Genomic DNA, 6,000 nt, shown 5'->3' on the forward strand with positions numbered 1-6,000 from the left:
CAAAACTGTCACATTCCTGTCTCGCTTTCCAGATCGTAAAAATCAACAAGCCTCACTTATAGATCTATAACCGAGGATTGTGTGACAAATGCACAGACATCACGCTTAATTGCCGACCTCAACTGAATGCTGCAAAGCTAACATTGTAGCACATGTTCCCACAGAGAAGTACTTTAGCAAGTCACACTCTCCCTAATAGTTAACTTCAAATTGTGCAACAGCCATTGCGCAAAGGCAGCATGCATTTCGCCAATTTGTCCGCCACAAGTCAAGTCAAAATAGGCAAAAATTTGTAGATATTAGAAATCATTGTAAGAGTAAAATAGCTGCTGCCAAAAGAAGACATATCGAAATGACTAAAAAGAGTCGCAGAAATTAAAAACTCGCGGTTTATGGAAAATTTATCATGGTGTAATGAACAATGGGCAATTTACAATTCCCACGCTATCCAAAAACCATAATGTTGCTTGATCAGCAAACTAAATACTGACTCCACAAACAACTCACTCCCAAACTTCCTTTTGCGGATAGAAGTTACACTCGTAGATCTGAAATTCACTGATTCAATTATTGCATTATCAGACTCCTCCCCACTCTCGTTAAAATCTGTGAACCATTAATCAATTAGGCGCGAGGTTAATGCTAAACTTCTTTTGGACTAACAGTATGGATTTATGAACCCAGTTCTTCTGTGGATATTTTAATCATCATCTCTGTACGCACATGCAATGGATAAAGCAAGAGGAGATAGGGCGGTAGTTCTTGACATATCCAAACGCCTTTGACAAGTTCTTCTCATGAAAATTAAATCATGCGTTATTTCTGGACGAATATCTAACATATTCAGATCCTTCATAGACAAGAGAAAAATCTAGGTTGTCCTTGATGGCCGTACATCTAAAAAACATGATATTAATGCAGGTGTGTTTCAGGGGTCCAGCTTTGAACCTTTATTATTCCTGATATTCATAAACGACCTGCCTGATAAAATTATGTCCAACATGGATAGCTTTGCTGATGCCACAACACTCTATAATAGGCAGGAAAACTAATGCATACACATATAATGACAGAAATCTTAAAACACGATTTTCAAATAAGACCGTAAGTAGATAGTGAAATTTAATGATACTAAGGCTAAACTTCTTTCCTTTAACAACTACAAAAAACGAAACAATTTTTAACTACCGATTGCCATACTAATAACACTATCCGAGAGCTCATCGCTAAACCTGTTTGACCTAATATTCAAGTGCAACATAAATTGATTTAGAACAATGCGAAGGCTACTGCAAAGAAGGTAGGCTTCCTCTACCGCGCTAGAAAATTACTTATATCTGAGAATATTTCTACAAAACCACTATTCACCCATGCATGAAGTATTGTTGAGACATGTGGGCTGGTGCATTTACTACTAGTCTCTCCTTCTTAGACAGGACTCAAAAATGTCTCAAATCTAATAGGTTCCCCATTATCTGCCAAGCTCTAACCTCTGTTCCATCACCGCAATGTTGCATGCTATGCCTGTTTTACAAATAGTTTACTGAAATATACTCATTGAATCTGTGCAGCCTCGAAGTACACACACGACTAATCCAACTAGCAGCAAAACCCAACTTCTTCACTGTTGAGGCTCTAGATTCCGAAAAACCATCCAACCTAGTAGTATCTTCCCTCAAACTGCTAGATTAGACCTTGGAATTCCTTCACTATTTCCTGTTTTCCTGACTGTAGTAACATGCAGTAGTCTAAATATAATATGAACAGACATCTAGTTACTCAATTCCCAACAGTTCCTTGTAAACATTATCTGAAATAGAAGCGCTTTGCAACTAAATTGCAGATCGTTAATTAAATAAACGGTTCTGTTTGAAATTCTGTTCAAATTCCCGAGTTCGACACAAAAATTTCAGAGTTGGACTCGAAAATTCCTAAGTTCGACGCAAAGATTCTTGAGTTCAACACAAAGATTCACCAATTCGACAAGATACACCTGAAGAAGATCGGAGACTACCCCAACCGAAACATTATGAAAATGACACCCAAGATGGGAAGAGTAGTCGGAACAATCGAATACGAATAACTAACCCCCATCTGAACATTTCAGAAACATATTATTCCGATGTGCCGAACAAGTTTTATTTATTAAATGGTATGGTGATTTTAATGTATAAATGGTATGGTGACTATATATATTTTTATACCATCAGCAAAAAATTGTTACACTCGTTATCTGTGCCTAAACCTAAACGTAGATTCCATAAACAAAGTTTCTTTCTTAGAACTGCACGCCTGTACAACTCTCTTCCGATTGCCTGCTTTCCAGCTGACTACAATCTGATTGTCTTCAAGTCCAACGTTAACAAGTTCTTGATGAACTGTCTCCCTAAGTAATTCAATTTACAAAATTCCCACTACTTATGTTTAATATGCTATAATCACATTGATTAATGTATACCCATGAACCCTTATCCGGGCCTTGATAAGTTGTGATTCCCGTGTAAAAACAATTACGCCCGTTACCTTCTTGATAAGTGCCAGCAACTGTTCTTCAATTAATTACTCTATTCGTAAAAAAAATGTCTCCGTTTATTGGTGTGATCGTGTTGAAATATATCAACATATTTGAATTAGTATATAAACATATGTAACAAGAATATATATTGGGTTAATTTAAATAATTAAGAATCAAGAAGGGATACGTGTAAAAGAAGTTACGTAATTAGAGGAAGTACGTGACGAATAAGCTTAAGAGTTCTTATAAACCGTTGGATTTTTTTAAAATTAGAACCATGTTTTTAATTCTTTAGTGTTATTTTTTAATACGAAATCTAATATGCAATTCATTTTCATATTCGATTGACTGATTTTGGAACGGTCTCGCCTGTTGGCAGATTCTTTTAAGTGTACAGATTCTATAATGTGCAAGATTAAATATTGGGTTAATTTAAACAATTAGAAGATATACGTGTGCAGGAAGTCACGTAATTAGAGGAAGTACGTGACGGGGAAGCTATTTGTTATTCATGTTTTACTTCTAGTGATCACCTCATCATTCCACGTATAATAAACAGTACGCGATTTCTACGTATCATCCACGATTACGTACGAAGTGCCCGAAATAAGTTTCCAGACTTTTTCGTATGGGCACTTTTATTGATAGTACACACATGAAACTCTAGTCCCCTTCGAATTAATCTGTTCAGGCTGCAATGCACTTGTTGTACCATTCCAACAACTTCTGGAAGGCCCCATAGAAGTCTTATTGTGTGAGTGTGTTAATAACCTTCGTTACAGCCTCTTTCGTCTCCTCAATTGTCTCATAACGACGGCATCTAAGGCTTTCTCAGGAAATAACCATAATTCACAAGGGGAAAGTCTGGACTATAGGAAGGGTGAGGAACTGTCTTGATGCCCATCTTGGTCAAATAGTCTGTGACAAGGGTGGAGTTGTGGACTGGTGCATTGTCCTGGTGGGAATGCCACTGATCCGATATGAAGAGTGTTGACCTCTTCCGACGGAATCTTTTCCTTAAATCTCTTAAAACTTCAACATAGTATTCCTTGTTGACTGTCTACAGTGGGAACCCAGTACATGTAAATCATGCTGGTACTATAAAAAAAAAAGAATTATCATAAGTTTCTGAATGGATTTGCTCTGTATGGCCTTGTTGGGACTAGAAGAGCCCGCATGCTTCCACTGGGAACTTTGTCTCTTGGTCTCTGGGTCATAGCAGTAGATCCAGCTTTCAACGTAGGTCACCAGAGCATTAACTGCGGGATCTGAATTGATCAGCTCGACTATTTCCCTGTACTCATGGCAACTTGTTTCTTTCTGATCTTCTCTCAGCACACTTGGTACAAACTTCGTGCAAATCTTCCGCATCTTCAGTTCCTCGCAAATAATTTTGTGTACAGTTCCTACACTGACATCAAACTGTACACTTATTGTCTCTATAGACACACGGCGATCTTTATCCATGAAATTATCTTATTTGGCCACTAAACTCTAGTGTTCTGACTTCCTTACTCCTCCTACACCTAAAAAACTAATGCTCGATTCATGCAAGATGATCCAAAAGCAGGCTGAAGCATTTCATAGGTTTCTGTGACATTTTTTTCCAATTTTAAAACAAAATTTTATTGCATATCGTTCTTCTAAAATGTCTTGACGTCCAGATTACATTTTTGAAATTCACCAGCTGTGACAATCAGGCTTTAGTGTGGTGTATTCCAATTCCTGTTACAGCTGTTCATTTGAACCTAAAACCATAAAATTGTATCAGTAATCTCATAAGATGTATAGTGAATTTTGAAGATCTACGACAATGTTAAATGCTCGTACAAAAATGTCTGGAAACTTATTGAAGGCACCTTGTACTTTTGCCATTTCCGCCTTACTTTCAGAAATTTGCCAGTTACTCAATTGTATTTCTTCAGAGTCAGGCACAAAGCATTACATTTGTATATTTATTTTATCTGATCGCCACCTTTCACAATGTGAATATATTCTTAGAATCATCTATGTTTGAATTGCATAAATATTAAATAAAGAATCTTTGCCCGGATATTTTCAAATATTTTACGCAAGAGTTTCATCTGTTAAAATAAGAAACCGGATAATCTATAGAATTATCAGCTCGTTTGTTTAAATAAAAGATGGCGGAAAACCGGAAGTGAATTATTGAGATGAGAATATTTGTGGGGAATATTCGACAAGAGTAAAAGCTAAAATATAAATAATAATTGACTCTACAATAGAGAAACAATAATAGATTAGATTATTTTGTATAAATTGCATCTCCTTCTTTCCCATGAGGTTATTTCTGGTAATACGCATACGGATCGATATAACCACAGCCTTAACTTTGAAGTAAAATATTACATTCATAAAATTCGTTAGCGGAAAAAATACTCAGAAGCAAATAAAATGCATTTACAAAGGTGGACGTGTGTTAAAGCAACTAACATTTTAAAGATACGTCTATTCATTCTGCGCGTTTAGTGATGGGAATGGTATTTTAAACTATGCATTTAATAGATCGAATGACGAGCAAACCGAGGCTCTATAAAAATTTGTGGATGCATCTAAAATGATTGCGTGTAAAACCAATACATCTTCGATTGGGAAGAAACTGGTTTATTCATGTACTTGGTACACTTCGTCAGCTTTCGAACTATTTGAATTATTTGGATTAGTCGGACTACTATTCCTATCTCAAGTGTAATTCGAACAAAGTTTCGGCCAATATAACTTGCGAGCTTCATGTGAATCTTGTCGAAGTCTGTAACCTTTCTGTCAAACTCGAGAATCTGCACGGAATTTCAAATATCAAATAAAATACTAACTATAACGTTGTAGACGTTTTTTAACGGTGTCGTTACATTTCAACGTACCCAACACGTTGTAGATTCCATCGTAAGGAAACAAAAAGAATATATATATATATATATATATATATATATATATATATATAGTCATCCACATGCAGTACTGTTTTGCTGTTTCACAACTCACCAGAGCGGCTAGACAAGCAACTCTCTCAACCCAGGATCGACACTCAACCGTCCAAACGACAGTCAAGGCCTCTCACAATTGCGCTATACGGCTGCTGCTGTGTGGGTAATGAATTAACGATGTTTTGACACCGTCCAAATGCCTCCGCTCGATTTGTTGACACAAAGAGCGTCGCTTAATACGCAAATGGCAGCTTGTATATCACTTCCCAATATATATATATATATATATAGAGAGAGAGAGAGAGAGAGAGAGAGACGCACACATATGTCTATACTCCTATGAATCCTATGAATTTATTTTTGTATATTAATATTCATATTAAAACCCCTTTTTTCTATTTATTTAAAAAGACCATACAACTTTGTTATATATAGGTCGTGAAATTGCATTTATCTACAAAAGATCTTGCTAATTTGTATATTCTTTTAAACATTCATGTTAATTAATTTCCTGTCAGTTTTTTCGATTTTCTTATGGGA

This window comes from Euprymna scolopes, chromosome 1 (assembly GCF_053919585.1).
Source record: "Euprymna scolopes isolate OS-2025 chromosome 1, ASM5391958v1, whole genome shotgun sequence".
NCBI lineage: Eukaryota > Metazoa > Mollusca > Cephalopoda > Sepiida > Sepiolidae > Euprymna > Euprymna scolopes.